Here is a 22,164-nt window from a genome sequence, read left to right on the forward strand (position 1 = left end):
TAACAGGAACGTACTGTCTCTGGACTCTCATTATCTCATTGTTGAAGGCTTCCAACTTTCCAGCCTTTACCTGTGAATACCCACCTCCAATCAACTTTTGTAAGTTCTTGCCTAATATCATCAAAATTGGCCTTCCTCTAAATTAATATCTTTAACTTTTAGACCTGCTCTGTCTTTTTCCATCACTATTTTAAATCTAATAGGATTAGGGTCACTGGCCCTGAAGCGCTCCCTGACTGATAGCTCAGTCACCTGTCCTGCTTTATTTCCCAAGAGTGGGTCAAGTTTTGCTTCTTCTTTCGTAAGTACATCCAAATACTGAATCAGAACATTTGCTTGTGCACACTTCACAAATTCCTCTCTATCCAAACCCTTAACGCTATGGCAGTCCCAAGTCTCTGCTTTGGAAGAGATTCCAATGATCCAAAAATATGAATCCTTCTCCCCAATACCAGCTCCTCAGCCGCGCATTCATCTGCTCTACCCTCCTGTTCCTACTCCCACTGGGACACGGCACTGGGAGTAATCCAGATATTACTGCTGTCGGAGTGACCGCTGTCTCTGAGGCAAGAAGACTCTGAAGGCCTGGGCAATTCAGCAGGAACAGCAGTTTATTCCAGCGGGAATCGATTACAGCCAGGAGAGGAACTCCAGACCATCACACAGGACAATCCAGCTCTCTCTGTCAAACACCCGCACAATACCATTCTTACACTTTCTGACATCAAAGTTATGTCAGTCTACAAATTAACTGTTCGTGTGCAGTTGATCATATCAAGTCCACAAGTCAACCAACTGGGCGATGATTACATCAGGTCTGTAAATCAGTTGGCCAGGCAGTTAATTCCATCAGGTCTGTAAATTAATTACATCAAATTAATAATCCAATTAACTCGGCATTTTGATGACATCAGGTCACTGTCTATTACATATCTACCGGTCAGATTCAAACACACGGTGCCTGTTCGCTGATGTGGTCACTTGTTTATCTTGTAACCTTTGTCCCTGAATATCCTGTGATCTGCTGAGGTTCTGCCCTGCTCACCCATATCAGTTAATCATTCCCAATGTCTCCGTGGGCGAGCTGGCGGGTCTTTACTGATGCAGAGAGTCAATCACCTTCAAACATCTTATTCTATGGTTGTGTGAGATATTGTACTATGTGTTTCTTTATTTTTATGTTAAGGTCCCTTTATTTGCCAACCCACTCACAATCGCTCGGTATTTACTCCTTCCGCATTTCATTCAGTCATTCATCAAACTGTGGTCTCCCCACTCCCCAGTGCACTATCTCACCCGAAACTATGAAAAGATGAGAATACTAATCCCCCTCAGAACCATCTACCGGGACTTGAACAGCTTGCAGGACATCAAACAAGTTGTCTCCATCAGCACGGACCTGTTAGATACAGATTGAATGGGGTCTCTGTCCCCTTTAAGAAAGTTACTGTCAAATCGCGCCTCCGTGAAATGGAATGAATGAGGGAGGAGACCGGCAATAGGGAGTGAAATCTCAAAACCCAGCCGCGGGAATCCGTTTATTGAGCCCTCTGCTTTTATTAAGTACATCTATAATTTCTGATTTGGTTAAATCATATAAGCCTGATATTCTTTCTCATACTCTCTGCCCTAAAAGGACTCACACCCTCACCCCCTCTTACAACTACCCTCCAGGATCGACTTTTTAAGTTCCTGCCTAAATTCCTATTTTCTCTCCTCAGGACCTCGTCCTTTTCCCATCCTGTATCATGGGTTCCAATGTGTACAGCAACATCCTGCTGGTCCCTCTCCCCTTTGGGAATATTCTGCACCCTCCCTGAGATAGTTCTGAATTGTCTGTAGTGAGGGGATATTTGAATAACTGCCTGGACCCAGTTTGGAAGCTCTCTGGACAGATTTCAGATCCCATCATTGACTCACTCTTTATTGGAGGGACAGTGAGGTGCAGCAGCACTATATTTGAATTCAGGCCTTTCCGAAGCTGTTTTCAATGTATTTGGTCGGGCAGTGTGTTGGGAAGGTGACCCAGCTGGTTACTGCAGTTATTGAATTGCGTTGTGTACTCGGCTTATTGAAGTGAAAAATAGTTAAATTGTCTTCAAATGAAAAAATTAGTTTGGTCCGGCTTGATTTTAAAATTGAAAGAAATCAAGAGGAGTCAACTCTTTATTGTAGACAACATAAAACTGCCCTGCAGTATATTCCTCATAGACTAATCCAGCAACAATCGAACATAGTCACACTCACAGAATCCCACTTTACAGACAGTGTCCCAGACAACACAATGACCATCTCAGGGCAGGTCCTGTCCCACTGGCAGGACAGAGCCAGCAGAGGGAACAGCTCCGTGGGATACAGTCAAGAGGGCTGTGCTCTGGAAGTGCTCAGCATTAATGTCCCAGACCCCATGAAACCTCATGACATCAGGTTAAACATGGACACGGAAACATTCTGTGTGTCTTAAAAAGTATTAAGGTAAATAAGTCCCTGGGACCTGATGGGATCGATCCCAGAATATTGAGGGAGACAAGAGAACAAATTGCTGCAGCATTGACAGACATCTTTGTATTCTCTCTGGCCACAGGTGAGGTCCCAGAGGACTGGAGAATAGCTGATGTTGTCCCATTGTTGAAGAAGGGTAGCAGGGATAATCCTGGGAATTACAGGCCTGTGAGCCTTATGTCAGTGTTAAGGAAATGATTGGAAAAGATTCACACGGAGAAGATCTATGTGCACTTTAAAGAAAATGGATTTATTAGTGACAGACAGCATGCTTTTGTGCGGGAGAGATCGTGCCTTACTAACTTGACCACGTTTTTTGAGGAGATGATGAAGATGATTAATGAGGGAAAACCAGTTGATGTTGTACACATGGACTTTAGTAAAACCTTTGACAAGGCCCCTCATGGCAGACTGGTACAAAAGGTGAAGTCACATAGTGTCAGGGGTGAACTGGCCGGATGGATTTTCCTGTTTAGAACTGACTCAATCGTAGGAGACAGAGGGGAGTGGTGGAGGAAGCTTTTCAGAATGGAGGGCTGTGACTCGTGGTGTTCACAGGGAACAGAGCTGGGGCCTCTACTGTTCATGGTCTTTATAAATAATTTGGAGGAAAACATGGCTGGTCTAAGTTTGCAGACGATAAAAAGATTGGGATGATACAATGATTGATGAAGTTGTAGATATTGAGGAGAATTGTCAGAGGATACAACAGTATATAGATCAGTTGGAGGCATGGACAGAAACATGGCAGATGGAGCTTAATCCAGACAAATGTGAGGTGATGCATTTGGGAAGGTCAAGTACAGTTGGAAATTATACAATGAATGGCAGAACCCTTCGGAGCATTAACATGCAGAGGGATCTGGGTATGCAGGTCCACAGATCACTGAAGGTGACAGTGCTGGTGGATAAGGGGGTAAAAAAGGCCTATAGCAAGCTTACCTTCATTGGAAGGATCTTTGAGTATATGGATAGTACAAAGATGTGCAGGTTAGATGACATGGCCAAGCTAAATTGCCCATGGTGTTCAGGGATATGTAGGTTAGGTGCATTAGTCAGGAGAAATATAGAGTAATAGAGGAGGGGAGTGGGTCAGGGTGGGATACTCTTCACAGGATTGGAGTGGACTTGTTGGGCCAAATGGCCTGTTTCCACACAGTAGGCACTCTATGATTTCTATGTTCGGAAAGTTATGCTACGGATTTATAGAACTTCAGTGAGACTACACTTGGAATATTGTGTCCAGTTCTGATCACCACACTACTAGAAGGATGTTGGTGCTTTGGAGGGGGTACAGAATAGGTTTCCCAGGGCGTTGTCTTAGTATGGGGATTTTGAAGAAAGGTTAGATAGACTGGATTTGTTTTCACTGGATATGCAGGACATTGAGGGCTGACCCAGTAGAAGTTTATAAGATTGTGAATGGCATTGGATGAAGTGGAAATATGAGGCTTTTTCCCAGGGTGGAGGAGTCAATTACGAAAGGCACAGGTTCAAACCACAAGGAGGGAAGTTTAAAAGAGATGTGCAAGACAAGTTTTTCACACAAAGGGTGGTGAGTGCCTGGAATGTACTGCCAGAGAAGGTGATAGAAGCAGACACGTTAGCAGCATTCAAGGGAATACCTGGACAAATACACAAATAGGAAGGGAATAGAGGGATACGGATCCTGGAAATGAAGACAGTTTTAGTATGGAAGGGTAACATGTGTCAGCGCAGGCTTGGAGGGCCGCAGGGCCTGGTCCTGTGCTGTATTGTTCTTTGTTCTTCATTGTTCAGTGAGCTCTTCCTGCATTTAAAACACTGCAACAGGGATGCTATGAAAAGGCAGTAACCAGGAAACAGCTCCAGGTCACTGAGAGACAGACCCACCTTGGAGGGTACAGTCCCAGGTGGGCTTTCCCAGACTAATGCACATAAAAGTTTCATTATTGAGTTTTACTTTTAAAAAGACCCCTCCCCTGGATACTAGTGAGATAAAAATATCTATGCAATCACATCTTCAGAATTCCAGTGTCTTTCTAGTCAGATCAATACCCAGGACCCCTTGATTGGATTCCAGTCTGTAACTCACTCCAGGATATTTACTATTCGATATAGAAACATGTTGGAAAACACAAGAAAGAAATCACTGGAGAAACGCAGCAGGTCAGGCAGCATCTGTGGAGGGGTAAGAGAGTTAACGTTTCTAATCCAGTGTCCTCCCAGGAACTGAGACTTTTCTGAACTGTTTCCAATACAAGTATTTTTTTTAGTAAAGGAAGCCAAAACTGAACGCAATACTCAATGTGTGGTCTGAACAGTGACTGTGTGGCTGTAAGACCTCCCTCCTTTTATTCATTACTCCCTTACATTAAAGGTTAATATTCCATCTGACTACCGAATTCTTTGATGTACCTGTATGTTACTCTTTTAGACAGGCTGATCCCCCTCCTACAGAATTCTGTCGTCTCTCCCCTTTTAAATAATGTTCTGCCCTCTGTTATTCCTGTCAAGCAAACAACCTCATGCCACAGCCACATGATACTCCAGGTTCCTTTTCCTTCCCATTTGCTCAACCCAGTAGTTTAATGTGATTATAAATAGTTGAGGTCTCAGCATTGATCCCTGTGACACTCCATTAGTTACCAGTCTGAAACTGAACTATTTATTCTGATTCTCTGTTTCCTGGTAATCAGGCTTTCATCTTCTGCCCTGCTTATATATCATCACTAGCAAAATGCAACAATATCTTATGCAGCATCTTTTACGCAGCTTCTTGTACAGAGCTTTATAAAATCATGAGGGTCCAGAGACAAGATGAACAGCCAAGGTCTTTTCCCCAGGGCAGGGGAGTCCAAAACCAGATGGCACAGGTTTAAGGTGACAGGGGAAAGATTTAAAAGGGACCTGAGGGACAACATTTTCATGCAGAGGGGTGTGTGTATGGAATGGGCTGCCAGAGAAAGTGGTCCAGGCAGGTACAATTACAACATTTCGGAGACATTTGGACAGGGACATGAATAGGAAAGATTTAAAGGGATAAATAAATATTGAACTGTTTCCAGATCACTGAAAGTAAATGTAATCTTGAACAACTCTATTACAGTCCTTGTCCAGAATTGCATGTGAGACAATCTATTTTACTGAATTTGCCTGCGCCAAGGATGTGTTTATGGGATGTTACGCTATTGGAGCAGTTGCTGTTTATGAAATAAATAACCTATTATCCTGTTAAGTTTTCCAATAGTTATTCCAACTCTTCTTTCTTTTGTCTGTAATTTGATTATGATTTTATTGTCACGTGTACTCAGTACATAGGTACAGGAATACAGTGAGAAGTGTATAATGTCACCACACAATGCACCATCTTTGGGACAAATGCCTAATCATAGAATCTTAAGCAGGAGGTAGAAAGAAAGAACAAACTTAAAAATTAACCTTTTTTTTACAGTAATAATAGTGCTGCATAAAATATATGATGTCAGGAGTGTGATTGAATCCTTCCCACTTGCCTGGATGGGTGCAACTCCAACAACATTCAAGAAGCTTGACACCATCCAGGACCAAGCGACCCGCTTGATTGGCATCACATCTACAAACATTCAATCCCTCTGCGACCGGTGCTCAGGAGCAGCAGTGTGTCTATCTACAATATGCACTGCAGAAATTCACCAAAGATCTTTAGGCAGCACCTTCCAAACCAACGACTGCTTCCATCTCGAAGGACAAGGGCAGCAAGTACCTGAGAACACAATCACCTGTAAGTTCCCCTCCCAGCCACTCACCATCCTGACTTGGAAATACACCGCTGTTCCTTCACAGTCGTTGGGTCAGAATCCTGGAATTCCCTCTCTACGAACATTGTGGGTCAATCCACAGCAAGTGGACTGCAGTGAGTCAAGAAGACAGCTCACCACCACCTTCTCAAGGGGCAAATAGGGATGGGCTGTCAGTGCTGGCCAGCCAGTGATGCACAAGTCCCACAAAACGAATTTTTAAAAAATGAAGTGAGGTTAAAAGCTATATGTTGCAGACCTTCTTAGTTTGAAATGGAAAATGAACAAATAAAATGCAAGCTCAAACATTTCAGTCTTTGTTATGTGCTTTGCCTCGGTGAGACCAGAGGTCTTCACTAAAGCCATGGCTGGCCGAGACACTGCACATGCCAGGCTGAGAGACCACCACACCGGGCTGAGAGATCATCGTGCCAGGCCGAGAGATCACCGCTGACATGACATCTATTGGTAAAGTTCACTTAAGAATGTAACTTTAAAAAAAAGTTCTGGGATTTTCATATGAAACAACTGAAAACAACATGGCCATTCTAAAAGATGAGAGACATAACAAACAATCCAGGTCTTTTTCAATATATAATTTCAGTTGCATCACACTGTAAACATTTGCAATAAATTCTGTGTCTTATGATCTTATCCTCCACAACCACCTGATGAAGGAGCAGTGCTCCAAAAGCTAGTGCTTCCAAATAAACCTGTTGGACTATCACCTGGTGCTGTGTGATTTTAAACTTTGTTCACCCCAGTCCAACACCGGCACTTCCAAATCAGGATTGATGAAGACAGTGTGGTGAAAGTGATCGATATGTACTTCAGTAAGGCATTCAACAAAGTTCTACATGATAGATTGGTGAGCAAGATGAGGTCACATGGAACACAAGGAGAACGAGCCATTTGGAGATAGAAGGAAGGAGGCAGAGGGTGGTGATGGAGGTTACTTTCTAGACTGGAGACCTGTGACCAACGGTGGGACACAGTGATCGATGCGGGGTCATTGCTTTTTGTCATTTATATAAACAATTTGAATGTGAACATTGGAGGTAAAGTCAGTAATTTTGCAGATTACACTAAAATTGGATATGTAGTGGACAGCAAAAATTCCCACAGAGTACCTCGGGACCTTGATCAGGTTACTGGGCTGAGGAGTGGGAGATGGAGTTTAATTTAGATAAACGTGAGGTGCTGTATTTTGGAAAGGCAACTCAGGGTGGGACATATGCACTTAATGGTAAAGGTCCTGGGGAGTGTTACTAAACAAAGAGACCTTGGAGTGCTGGTTCATTGATGTTTGAAAGTGGAGTCACAGGTAGATGGGGAGTGAAGAAGGTGTTTGGTATTCAGATTCAGATGTAAACTTTATTGTTATGTGTTCTCAAGTACAGGGGTACAGGAGTGCAGTGAAATGTGCAAAATGTCATCAAACACTGTACGTGTAGTAACACAAAAATTAAGTTAGAGGGAAAGCATTGCTGTGTTTTTTAGTATAAGTAGAAAAATCAAGAAATAAAGTAAAATGTTAACATTACAGTCCTTCATAGTGTTAAGTGGAACAATAAAGGAATAACAGTAAAAGTTGCCCAGTGTTTCTGAAGTGCACTCCCTGTGAAGGCTCGATCCCCTTTGATTGGGCCCGCTGTTTGGGAAAACTCCATCTCCCTGCTCTCGATGCTGCAGATGTTGGGGGTAGGGGTGGGGGGTGTCTCCCCCATCGACACTTTTGGACACTTTTGGCTTGCTCTGACCATGTTAGGCTCAGGCCCACAGCCACATCCACACCCCAGATGGTCATCCGACAGCACTCAGGACCCACGGCCGCTGCCACACTTCCCACAATGCATCACCACTGCTGCCCCTCGACAGAACTCCAGAAGGGAAGAAAAATATATACTAGAAGGAGAGAGAGAGAAAGGAAATATGGCCAGCCTGGAGCAGACAGGCCAAAGACACCTGTTCCACAATCTTGGATAACTTGCTCACTCTCTCCCTCACACTGCCCGCTCCCACTGTCTCTCTCCCTCACACTGCCCACTCCCACTGTCTCTCTCTCCCTCACACTGCCCGCTCCCACTCTCTCTCTCTCCCTCACACTGCTGGGTCCCACTCTCTCTCTCCCTCACACTGCCCACTGCCATTTTCTCTCTCCCTCACACTGCCTGGTCCCACTCTCTCTCTCCCTCACACTGCCCGCTCCCACTCTCTCTCTCTCCCTCACACTGCCCACTGCCACTCTCTCTCTCCCTCACATTGCCAGGTCCCACTCTCCCTCACACTGCCGGCTCCCACTCTCTCTCTCTCCCTCACACTGCCGGCTCCCACTCTCTCTCTCCCTCACACTGCCGGGTCCCAATCTCTCTCTCCCTCACACTGCCGGGTCCCACTCACTCTCTCCCTCACACTGCTGGCTCCCACTCTCTCTCCCTCACACTGCCGGCTCTCACTCTCTCTCTCCCTCACACTGCCCACTCCCTGTCTCTCACTCGCCCTCACACAGCCCGCTCCAACTCACTCTCTCTTTCACACTGCCAGGTTCCACTCTCTCTCCCTCACACTATCCGCTCCCAATCTCTCTCTCCCTCACACTGCCCGCTCCCACTCTCTCTCCCTCACACTGCCCGCTCCCACTCTCTGTCTCCCTCACACTACCCGCTCCCAATCTCTCTCTCCCTCACACTGCCGGATCCCACTCTCTCTCTCCTTCACACACCCACTCCCTGTCTCTCTCTCTCCCTCACAATCCCAGTTCCGACTCTCCCTCACACTGCTGGGTCACACTCACTGTCTCCCTTACACTGCCCACTCCCACTCCCTCACTCTCCTTCACACTGCCAGGTCCCACTCTCTCCCTCACACTGCCGGCTCCCACGCTCTCTCTCCCTCACAATGCCCGCTCCCACTCCCTCACTCTCCTTCACACTGCCGGCTCCCACTCTCTCTCTCCCTCACACTGCTGGCTCCCACTCTCTCTCTCCCTCACACTGCTGGCTCCCACTCTCTCTCCCTCACACTGCTGGCTCCCACTCTCTCTCTCCCTCACACTGCCTGCTCCCACTCTCTCTCCCTCACACTGCTGGCTCCCACTCTCTCTTCCTCATACTGCCCGCTCCAAATCCCTCTCCCTCACACTGCCCGCTGTCACTCTCTCTCTACCTCTCACTGCCCACTCCCACTCTCTGTCCCTCACACTGCCAACTCACACTCTTTCTCTCCCTCACATTGCCCGCTCCCACTCTCTCTCTCCCTCACATTGCCCGCTCCCACTCTCTCTCTCCCTCACACTGCCTGCTCCCACTCTCTCTCGCCCCCTCACACTGAGTGGGAACAGAGTGAAAGGCACTGAGAGCAAAACATTCATTGAATCATATTTAACGAACCTCTTTAGCACACAAGAGCCCAGTGAGAGGAAGAGCAAATCAGGAATTGATATTCTGAAATGAAGCTGGTCTTCTGGATGAACTGAGAGAGAGGGCCTCTTTATGAGCTGCTACATTAATACATTTATATTTTGCATAAATATGGAACAAGGCAATGACAACAAGTCTAAAACATGATATCTGGTGTGAATAAATCTTATTATCTCAGAGATTATCTGGCGAAGTTGGACTGGATGCAGATATTTGACAAATCAGTGGGACAATTTCAAAAGTGAGATTCTAGACACACAGTGTAAACATGATCCAACAACAGAAATAATTATCCTTCCAGACCTAGGGTCCCATTGGTGTCCCCAAGCAGACAGGGTGACAGGAAACAGTAAAAGAAAGATACTGATCCTGACAAAAGAATTCTGACTCTGCTCCTGACAAACAGAGCAGAGAGATGACATCTGGGGATGGGCTTGAAACAGGACAGTGATGTCATTGAAACCAATTAAACGAGCCAATACCAGGGCATCCCGAACATGACAGTCACAGCAGGAGAAAGGGGAATGAAGAAATAACTTGGAATTTGACTTGCTGCCTGAAGCTGGGTAAACCACAACTGCTGGAGAAATTCAGCAGGTCTGGCAACACCTGTGGAGAGAAAATAGTTAACATTTCAAGTCAGTGACCCTTCATCAGAAGTAGTAAGATCGGGTGCTCCAAAATTGAGCTCAAATGAACTGTTCATTGGAAGGATTAAAGGGGAGGCAACAAGGGAGGGGGGGGGAGGGGCAGGGGGTGGCTATTTTGATTAGGGAAAAATCACAGCAGGACGTAGATTAGATTACATTACAGTGTGGAAACAGGTCCTTCGGCCCAACAAGTCCACACTGACCTGCCGAAGCGCAACCCACCCATACGCCTTCATTTACCCCTTACCTAACACTATGGGCAATTTAGCATGGCCAATTCACCTGACCTGCACATCTTTGGACTGTGGGAGGAAACCGGAGTTCCCAGAGGAAACCCTCGCAGATACAGGGAGAATGTGCAAACCCACACGGTCAGTCGTCTGAGGCAGGAATTGAACCCGGGTCTCTGGCGCTGTGAGGCAGCAGTGCTAACCACTGTGCCACCGTGCCGCCCACTAGAGAAGGTATCCCTGATGGATTGTCTAGTGAAGCTATACGAATTGTGAAAAAAGGGTGTTATTACTTTGATGGGATTTTACTATAGACTTCCCAGTAGTCAGCAGGATATTGAGGAGCAAATATGTAGGGAGGTCACTGATAGCTGTAAGAATAATAAGGGGATCTTAACTTTCCAAACACAGATTGGTAATGGCTGGGAGAAATTTGTTAAGTGTATTCAATAAATATTTCTCAATCAATATGTAGATGGCCCTCTGAGAGAAGGGTCAAAACCCAACCTTCTCTTGGGAAATAAGGCAGGGCAAGTCACTGAGGTATTAGTGGGGAAACACTTACCACAATTCTATCAGTTTTAAAATAGCTATGGAAAAGGATTGGCCTGATCCAAAGGTTAAAAACTTTGGAACTGACAGTGGGATTAATTCAGTTTCTGGATATTACAGCCTGTAAGGGTGATTTGTAGAGTTTGTTTCCCAACCTTTGATATTGTACATAGGAGTGAGGTCACTCAGCACTCAGATCTGTTATTCTTTATATGTCTGATAGACTATGATCACATATTTAATGTTTATCTCCATATTTTTGTTTGTAATTATATCTTTAATATTGGAATGTACAAATAGTTTTCTATGTGGTATATCAATTATAAATCACCTGAATTCTATGTTTTAATTAAATAACTTGTGTGCCTTCTGAACATGGAGTAAACTTACATGATGTAAACAGCAAACACTCAGCAGATCAGACAGCATCTGTGGAGAGAGAAACACAATGAATGATTCTGGTCAATCAGAGAAAGTGACTGAGTATTTCCAATAGTCTCTGGTTTTATTTAATGTTCACAGCATCTGGAGTATATAGTTTTTCAAATTATAAATCTGCATAAACATACTCTTCAATTGGTTGTTGTAGGTCACTATTGAGAGATTAACACAGTTCTTATTGATCTTATAGTTGCTGTGATTTGGAGGCTGGGATTTGTTTCCAGACCAATTTGGAGAGAAATATAAATCATTTCTTTCTCTCCCACTCTGTTTGAGTGTTAGAATAAAAATATATCACCAGAACATGGGATCGGCGTGAGACTGAACACTGTCTCTGTCTGAGCCTGTGGGAGTGATGACCCTTCTGTGTCTCTGTATCTCTGTCAGTGATAATGTGAGTGTGTGTGAGAGGGAACTACCTGCATTGTTACTTGTGTCTCAGCTGGAAAGTGGGAAGAAGAGCAGAAAGGAAAGGCTGTGATGGGCTGGAGGGCAGGAGAGGCTGAAATGACAGAGTAACAATATTGACCAAAATGGTGCAAGGAACGGGGTGGAGGGTGGAATGGGAAAAGAGAAAAAACAGAAGATGGGGATGTAAATTACAGGATCCTTACCAACTGTCATCTGAAAGGAATCAAAACAAAAGAAAACTGTGACAGCGATAACAAAGGGAGGTACTCTGTCATGTCCCCTTCACTGTTTACAGGATGCATGATTACTGTCAGATTCTGAATCAATTCTGTCTGTTTCTCATTGTTAACTCAAGTATGGCCATTTACTCTCAGTTTTCAGGAAACAGACCTGTAGTCAAGTGACCAATTCATTGGTTTTACAGAAAGTCTGTTCCAACCCAGTTTCAGTGGGAGGACACAGGGAAATGTCCTCTGGCTGTTGGTGCAATGGGCCTGTCTTCTCAGGGCACTGTTACATCCCGAGAATTCTGTATTAACCAAAAACCCACTCTGTCTGTCACTGATGAGCAATCTTTGTTGACATGACAAATCTCCGACATATGCACTGGACGATACAGATATAGCTGGTTGTGAACAAAGATCAAAGAAAATTTACAGCGCAGGAACAGGCCCTTCAGCCCTCCAAGCCTGAGCCGATCCAAATCAACTGTCTAAACCTGTCGCCCAATTCCTAAGTATCCCTCTGCTTCCCATCTACTCATGCATCTGTCAGGACGCATCTTAAATTGATCTCCTTTACCTGCCTCCACTACCTCTGCTGGCAATGTGTTCCAGGCACCTACCACCCTCTGTGTAAAGTACTTACTGTGTGCACCCCCCTGAAACTTTTCACCTCTCATCTTGAAAGCATGACCTCTCGTTAATGAATCCATCACCCTGGGAAAAAGCTTATCTCTATCCACCCTGTCTATACTCTTCATGATTTTGTAAACCTCAATCAGGTCCCCCTCAATCTCCTTTTTTCAAATGAAAACAAACCCAACCTATTCAACCGCTCTTCATAGCTAGCACCTTCCATACCAGATAACATCCTCATAAACCTTCTCTGTACCCTCTCCAAAGTGTCCACGTCCTTTTGGTCATGTGGTGACCAGAACTATATGCAGTATTCCAAATATGGCCAAACGGAAGTCCTGTACAACTGTAACATGATCTGCCAGCTCTTATAGTCAATACCCCATCCGATGAAGGACTTCTTGACCACTCTATCTACCTGTGCAGCAACCTTCAGGGTACAATGGACCTGCACTCCCAGATCTCTCTGCTCATCAACTTTCCCCGAGGCTCTTCAATTCATTGTATAATTCGCTCTCGAATCAGACTTCCCAAAATGCATCACCTCACATTTACCTGGATTGAACTCTATTTGCCACTTCTCCATCCAACTCTCCAGTCTATCTGTATTCTCATGTATTCTTTGACAATCCCCTATGATTTCTGCTACTCCACCAATTTTCGTGTCATCTGCAAACCTGCTGATCATACCAACAGTGCCCTCTTCCAGATCATTTATGTATATCACAAACAACACTGATCCCTGTGGAACACCACTGGTCACCTTTCTCCATTTCAAGAAACTCCCTTCAACTACTACCCTCTGTCTCCTGTTGCTCAACCAGTTCTTTATCCATCTAGCTAGGACATCCCACACATCATATGATTTCATTTTCTCTATTGATTTGCCATGGGGAACCTTATCAAATGCCTTACTAAAGTTCATGTGTATGACATCTATAGCCCTTCCTTCATCTTTCAACTTAGTCACTTCCTCAAAGAACTCTACTAAGTTGGTAAGGCACGATCTCCCCCGCTCAAAACCATGATGCTTATCACTGATAAGCGCATTCTTTTCTAAACATAAATAGATTCTATCCCTCAGTACCTTCTCCTACAAATTTCCCAACACTGACCTCAGACTCACTGGTCTGTAGTTACCCAGAATATCCCTAATAACCCTCTTGCACAAGGGGACAACATGAGCAACCCTCCAGTCCTCCGGCACCTCACCTGTGCTTAAGGATATCTGCCAGGGCGCCAGCTATTTCCTCTCTCGCCTCCCTCAGCAACCTGGGATAGATCCCGTCCGGTTCTGGGGATTTGTCCACTTTAATAACCTCTAGCCTACCTAACACAACTTCCCAACTGATGTTAACGTGATCCAGACTAATCAAACGTATATCTCTAATCTCAACAAACATCATATCCCTCTCCTCAGTGAATACTGATGTAAAGGACTCATTCAGGATCTCACCCATTCTCTCAGGTTTGACACTCAGCCTTCCTTCATTATCCTTTAGTGGACCAATCCTTTCTCTAGTTATCCTCTTGCTTCTTATATAAGAATAAAATGCTTTGGGATTCTCCTTAATTATGCTCATTAAAGCTATTTCATGACTCCTTTTAGCCCGCTTGATTCCTTGTTTAAGACTGGTCCTACTCTCCCAATATTCCTCCAGGGCCTATTCTGTTCTTAGCTGCCTGGACCTTATGTACGCTTCCCTTTTCCTCTTGGCTAGTCGTACAATTTCTCCTGTCATCCACGGTTCACGAATCTTACCCTTCCTATCCTTTGCCTTCAACGGGACATGCCTATTCTGCACTATCTTTAACCTATCTTTGAAAGCCTCCCACATATCAAATGTGGACTTCCTTTCAAATAGCTGTGTCCAATCCACATTCCCAGCTCCTGCCTAATTTTGATATAATTGGCCTTGGCCGAGTTTAGTACTCTTCCTTTAGGACCACTCTCATCTTTGTCTATAAGTATTCTCAAGCTTATAGAATTGTGGTCACTGTTCCCAAAGAAATCCCCCACTGCAACTTCCACCACCTGGCCTGGCTCATTCTCCAACACCAGGTGCAATACGGCTCCATCCCTCATCGGATTATTGAGATACTGCTCTAGAAAACTCTCCTGGATGCTTTTTACAAGTTATGCCCTATCCAGACCTCTGACCATACGTGTATCCCAGTCAGTGTTGGGAAAATTAAAATCTCCCATCATCTCTACCCTTTGACAAAGGGTCCATCAGACTCGAAACGTTAGCTCTTTTCTCTCCTTACAGATGCTGCCAGACCTGCTGAGATTTTCCAGCATTTTCTCTTTTGGTTTCAGATTCCAGCATCCGCAGTAATTTGCTTTTATCATCTCTACCCTGTTGCCTCTATATCATTCCATAATCTGTTTACCTATTCATTCTTCTACCTCACGTTCACTGTTGGGAGGCCTGTAATACAGCCCCAACAACGTAACTGCACCCTTCTTTTTTCTCAGCTCCACCCATAATGCCTCACTATTCAAGCCCTCCATAGTGCCCTCCTTCAGCACAGCCGTGCTATCATCCCTGACCAGCAATGCAACTCCTCTCCCCCTTTTACTTCCCTCCCTGTCCTGTCTGAAGCGTCTATGTCCTGTAGGGATAGTGAAGGGGCTGGAGGGGTATAAGGAGATAAGGAGGGTTTAGGTGCTGGAGGAGATTACAGACATAACGAGGGGTGTTGGAGCTGGAGGGGTTTACAGAGGTAGGGAGTGGTATAGGGGTTGGAGGCTGTTGGAGAGATATGGAATAATGTCAATAGTCAAGATGGCTTCTCATACAGGGAGGGATGTAACTGCTGGATGGTGACACAGAAAGAGGAAGGGATGTTGGGGCTGGAACAGATAGGGATAGGTACAGATACAGTGTCTGGAAGATGTTACAAAGGTAGGGATGAGTTTTGATGGATGGTGGAATTGACAGAGATAGGGAGGTTTGTAGTTTCTCAAGGACATTAGAGAGATGAGGGGTGTACAGATAGAGCAGGTTTACAGATATAGGGAGGCTTGTTGTGGCTAAAGGAGGTAACAGAGATGGGAGGGTTGTAGGTGCTCTGGGAGGTGACTGACCTAGGGAGGTGTGCAGGAGCTGGAGCATGTTATAAAGGTAGGGAAGAGTTTAGGGGCTGGCAGAATTTACAGAGATAGGGAGGTTTATAGAGATTAATGGAAGTGACAGAGATGGAAGGATTCTAGGTGCTATAGGAGGTTACAGAGATAGAGAGGGGTGCTGGGGCTGAGGAACGTTATAGTGAGGGTTTCAGTAACTCCCTGTTTGATCGCAGTGAGGCCTCTTGAACTGGACAGGTCAAAGTGTGACCTCACCGTGTACATCACAGAGAGAGCTCAGACATCACAATTGGTTTATAAACTGGCTTCATCGGAGACACGAGGCTGCTCCAGGAAACACAGGGAAGGCTAGATCACTGCACTGACCGTGTCTCTGGCTGATCTGTCTGAGAGTGAATGTGATCAGCAAGAAGATCAAAACAGCTTCACAGAGACCACATTGTGTTGTGTAAATCCATTAGCGAGGTGATCAGACAGAAGGTAGTGAGATTTGAAAGGTCCCTCAAAAAAATCTTTCTCTTGCACTGACTGAGGTTTTGTTGGGAATGGGGATTAAATGCTCAAAGATTTATTCTGAGGAATTTTAGAACTTAGTTAAACTGGTTAAAATATCCAGAATTGATTCTTAGCATGGGTCAGAAACTTAAATTCCAAATATTATTCCTCTCCTCTGACCGAACCAATCCTGACATCACTGGTGGAAATCACGGTGATAGGGAGGGATGCAGTTGCTGTGAGAGGTAACAGCGACAGGGAGCAGTGCATGGGCTGGAGGATGACACAGCGTTAGGAAGAGTTGGAGGGACTGGAGGAAATAACAATGATAGGAAAGAGTATAGGGGCTGGAGCAAGTTCCAGAGATATCGAGAAGTGCAGGGTTGAGTAGAGGTTACAGAGATAGAGAGAACTGTATGGTCTGGAGGAGATAACAGAGATAGGGAGATGTGTAGCAGCTGCAGGAGTTTCCAGAGATAGGGAGGTTTGTAAGTGTTGGAGGAGGCAACAGAGACAGGAAGTTGTGTAGGGGCTGGAGGAGGCAACAGTGATAGGGAGGGCTGTAGGGGCTGGAGGGGCTGACGGAGATAGAGCACAGTGTAGGGGATGGAGGATGTTACAGCGATAGGGAGGGATGTCAGGGCTGGAGCAGATTACAGAGATAGGGAGGGTGTAGATCTGAAGGAGCTTAGAGTACTCGGGAACGGTGTCGATTCTTGAGGAAGTTACAGAGATATGCCGAGTGTATGTGCTTGAAGGGGCTCTGAGACAGGATGGTGAGTTGGGGCTGGATGAAGTTATAGACAAATGGAAAGATACTGGTTTTACAGAGATATGGAAGTCTGTAGGGGTTGGAGAAGGTTACTGAGATTGGGACGAGTGGAGGGGCTGGAGGATTTTAGAGAGTGGGGACATTCTGTTGGCCCATGGAGAATATTACAGACAAGGAGGAGAGTCGGGGCTGACAGAGATAGGTATGTGTGTTGGGCAGGAGCTCATTACAGATCTGGGGAGGCAAGTAGATGCTGGAGGATATTATAGAGATAGTTGGAGGGATTGGAGGAGATTACAGAGATAGTAGTGCAGGGGCTGGAGGATGTTACAGAGATATTGAGGGGTGTAAGGCCTGGAGTCATTTAGAGGCAAGGAGGGGTGTAGGGGCTGGAGGATTTTATATGCTGTTGGAGTTTATCAAATTGGGGGTGGGGTGGGGGGGGTGTCATGGGGGCTCAGGGGGCTGGATTGCAGATTAATCCAGAACCTCAGCAAATGCTCTGGGACTCAGGTACAAATCCCATGACAGCAGCTGGTGAAATCTGAATTCATTAATAAAGATTTGGAATTAAGAGTGTACTAATGGCCATTAAACCATTGTTAATTGTCAGAAAAATCCATCTGGCTCACTGATCTCCTTTAAGAAAGGAAATCTACCATTCTCACCTAGTCTGGCCTACATGTGGCTCCACACTCACAGCAACACAATTGACTCTTAGCTACTCTCTGAAATAGCAAGTTGTATCAATGGCTAACAAGGTCTCAATGAAGAAATGAAACCACATGGATAACCTGGCATGGTCTTGGCACCAGAAAAGACAATGCCAGAATCAGCCTTGTGGACCCTGCAAATCTCCTGGGGCTTGTGCCAAAATTAGGAGTGTGGTCTCACAGACTTATCAAGTAAGTCTCTATCTCTCTCTCTCTGTGCCCGCCCTCCTCTCACTGTGTTTCTGTCTGTCCTTATCTTTGTTCCTCTCTCTTGATCTCAATGTAAGAACGTTTGACTTCATTTGTCTCTTCGTCCTTGTGCCTGACTTTACCCTTTATCTCTTTCTCCCTCTTTCTCTAGCTGTCTCTCTCTCTTTCTCTCTCTAGCTGTCTCTATTTCTCTGCTTGTGTCTGTCTATTATACACAGTGCCTGCCCAAATATCATCTTGCACTGCCCCACAATGTTGTGCTTTGCTGTTCTTGCACAGGCTCAACATTCCCTTCCCAAACAAATGACTTCACCCTTCTCCAGTTTGAGTTTGATTTGTCACTTTTCTGCCCAACTGAGCACTTTGTAGAACCATAGCCTCCCGAAAGTGTGGAAGCAGGCCATTCGACCCATCGGGTCCTTGCCGACCTTCCGAAAGGTATCAAGCCAGACCCACCTTCCTGCAATATCCCTGTAACCCGGCATTTCCCATGTCTAATCCACCGAGCCTGCACATTCCTGGGTACTCTGCTATAATCAGAGAGCTCTGTCACTATTGATCCGCTGATTGTATCCCACACCCTCAGTGCCACTCCCTGAATTGCAAGTTTGCATAAATTGTGCAATGTTGCTGAGTTACAAAGGTGGAGATCCTGCACAAATTCACAAAGATCATACCCAGTTATATATCACGTTGACCATCAGATCATGTTGTATTAAAATGTCTCAAGTTTTGTCAAGAATTGAGAATCAAGAAGTTATTAATTAGATTTGTAGGTGCCGGTGTTGGACTGGGGTGTACAAAGGTAAAAATCACACAACACCAGGTTATAGTCCAACAGGTTTATTTGGAAGCACTAGCTTTTGGAGTGACACTCCGTCAACCACCTGATGAAGGAGCAGCGCTCTGAAAGCTAGTGTTTCCAAATAAACCTGTTGGACCAAAATCTGGTATTGTGTGATTTTTACCTTATTGAGTTATCAAGATCATCCAAGTGATTTGGAAGTGCAGGTAGTGAACAATCAATCTGCAGTGAGTGTTCAGAAACAAGTTGGGGTGGTGGTGGCAATGAAATTGGAGAGGTTTTTAAGTGTTCTTTGTTACAGGTTTGAGCAGGGACACATATTGTATACAACACTTCCCAATAAAGCAATCCTACATCAGGTAGAGTATAGTCTGGTTACAGAATAAAAACCCCTGCACTATCACTATCAGACATTCCCAGGACAGGTACAGCACAGGGTTGCATAAAGTGTCAGACTCTTCTGGTTTGAAATCTCCAACCTTCCCAAGGCAGGCACCTGCATTCAACTTTCCACATTTCAAGCAGTGTATGTTTCTGAAGCAAAATGAAGCCTGTACACTGTGTCATTGAAGCAGTTACAATGTAGGGACAGGAAGGGATTGACAGAGCTCAAAGCTGTGATCTCACAGAGAGTGAATTTGGTGAATGATGGATTGGGTGAAAGGGGGAACAGAATACTCTTCTCCACTTTTCATTTGCTTTCATTGAGTAGCAATGCCAAGTGCTTGGTTCCTCATACAGTGCAGAGGAAGGAGATGTTTGGGACTAACTGGTAAGCCATTCAACATGTTATAACTGGTCAGTAACTACAAAATAAGATTAGGCAGCTCTGCTGCAAGGAAATGGTAGACAAGCAGGAGGCTAGAAGAACACAACAAGCCAGGCAGCATCAGGAGGTGGAGAAGGCAATGTTTCGGGTGTAACCCTCCTTCAGAACTGGGGGTGGGTGTAAGGGGAGCTGCAGATAAAGGGGGTGGGGGGGAGCAGAGTGGTGAGGTGAAGACAGGTCAAGCTGTTTGGTCGATGGGAGGAATGAATCCAGTTGGTGGCTAGAAGGGAGAGGGGAGAGGGGAAAGGCTGGGAATGGAGTCAGGGGAAGGGAAGGGAGGTTGTTTGAAATTGGAGAACTCAATGTTGAGTACTCCGGACTGCAGGCTGCCCAGGCGGAAGATGAAGTGTTGTTCCTCCAATTTGTAGTGGCAATGGAGGAGGCCGAGGATGGTCATGTCAGAAAGGGAGTGGGAAGGGGAATTAAAATAGGCTGTGACTGGGAGGTCCGCTCGGCCTCTGTGGGCCTGGCCGAGATGCTCGGCAAACTGTTCACTAAGTTTATGTTTGGTCTCCCTTTTGTAGAAAAGACCACACTGGGAGCACCGGATACAGTAAACTAGGTTGGAGGAGAGGCATGTGAACCTCTGTCTCACCAATGATGCAAAATCTACCAGCACACCATCCCCTTCACCTCCATCCAGTGCCCCAAACAGTCCTTACAGGTGAGACAATTTCAAATAACCCCCTTTCCCATCCCCTGATTCCCTTCCTAGACCCTCCCCCTCTCTTCCATTCTTCTCATTGACCCTTCCTCCCAGCCACCAACCGGATTCACTCCTCCCATTGACCAACCAGGTCATACCCTCTACCTGTCTTCACCTATCCCCACCAACACCCTGCCCCTGCCACCCCCTTTATCTGCAGCTCCCCACAAACCCACCCCCAGTCCTGAAGAAGAGTTACCCTCAAAATATTGCCTTCTCCATCTCCTGATGCTGCCTGGCTTGCTGTGTTCTTCCAGCCCCGTGCTTGTCTCCCTTGGAATTCAACATCTGCAGTTTTTTTTGTCTCTGAGCAAAGAAATGGTCAGCCTGTGGAATGTGGGATTCTGGGAAGTTCGATATGTCAGAGATAAACATATCTCCTGGAAATGTCACAATGTGCATAAACTGGAGCTCTGTTTTCCAGAATGAGAGTAACTGTGGGCCATCCACGGGGTCTGAGGATTAGGGGAATAACACATTTATGGAGGTGGCTCCACCACAGTTTAGTGTGTATGGGTAAATAAGGAATAAGTGACAGCCAGGTATCTCAGGGGTCCCATGAGATGATCGAGTTCACACACCAGTTTCCTGCTTTGGAAGCTTGTGATGGAAAGGATTCATTAGAGGAATGCAGACAGAGTCACGTCAGGAAGGTAGGAACAATGGGTACATAGTACTGATAATGGGCTCTTTGGTTAGGGGAACAGAGTGGAGTTTCTACAGCTATAAACATACCTTCAGCATGCGATGATAACCTCCCTGCTACCAGGGTCAAGGATATCACAGAACAACTGCAGGAAATTCTGCTGCTGCAGGAGGATCAAACGACAGAGGTAGTGCTCCATGTTGGTGACAAAGACCTCGGTGGGAATGCAGGGATGTAGCCCATATAACAGATTTGAAGCAGCAAGGAATGAGATTGAAAAGCAGGATGTGGAACACAGTATTATCAGAATCAGTGCCAGTCCCATGTGTTGATCAGAATCCAAGCAGAATAATTGGATGGTTGAACATGTGTCTGGAAAACGGGTTCAGAAGGTCAGGCAGCATGTTTCAAGGCATTAGGACCAGCTCTGGAGCAGGCTAGAACTCAATATGATGGACAGTTTACATCTTGGTAGGACTGGAATGAACATCCATACAATTCCCCCAAATAGGTTTGTGAGTGCTGTTGGGGAGGTGATAGTCGAGATTAGAAATGGCTTGGGAATGTAAGTGGCATCTTGGCTTCAAGGGAAGGCTGCATTCATATTCTGTCCCTCCCTGACCAGTTTCTTGGTCATGTGCTGCTGGATCCTAAATTGCTCCCAATCATCAGACTTACTATTGTTTCTGGGATTGTTATCCGCCATTTCATTTCACTTTCTGCAACAAAACCTGTAATTATTTTTAAGCCATCACACCAGCTGGTAACATTTACAGCATAGCAGAACATCGAACACTTTCATATTGAGTTTATGCAACAAGACTCTCACAATCCGAAATAAAAATGAAATCAGTGGAAGAACATGGAACATTTTGAATACGAGTGAGAATTTAAAATCGAGAATTTGGAGGACAATATGCCTGTGCTGGTTTTTGCAGTCACTGGATGATCAGGGAATATTGGGATTTGCTGGAATTTGCAAGGATGGCGGAAGACACTTGGACAAAGTAAAGGTATGGAGTTTCTAATCTGGTCTCCAGCCAATATGGTGCATGTTACATAGGTCCAGATATAACA

At 45.3% G+C, this 22,164-nt stretch overlaps 1 long non-coding RNA gene across 1 annotated transcript in view; it reads right to left on the reverse strand.

Moving 5' to 3' along the window:
• Positions 1–593: 593 nt before the first annotated feature.
• The window catches only part of LOC148136045 (uncharacterized), a 421,214-nt gene continuing 399,643 nt past the window's right edge, over positions 594–22,164 (reverse strand). The window contains exon 4 of the long non-coding RNA XR_015754775.1: positions 594–855. This is a non-coding gene — a long non-coding RNA (uncharacterized LOC148136045). The remainder of the gene's footprint in view (positions 856–22,164) is intronic.

The sequence above is a fragment of the Chiloscyllium plagiosum genome, unplaced genomic scaffold, assembly GCF_037043375.1.
Source record: "Chiloscyllium plagiosum isolate Xiang-an unplaced genomic scaffold, Cpla_swu_hap1 HiC_scaffold_47, whole genome shotgun sequence".
NCBI classification, from domain to species: Eukaryota; Metazoa; Chordata; class Chondrichthyes; order Orectolobiformes; family Hemiscylliidae; genus Chiloscyllium; species Chiloscyllium plagiosum.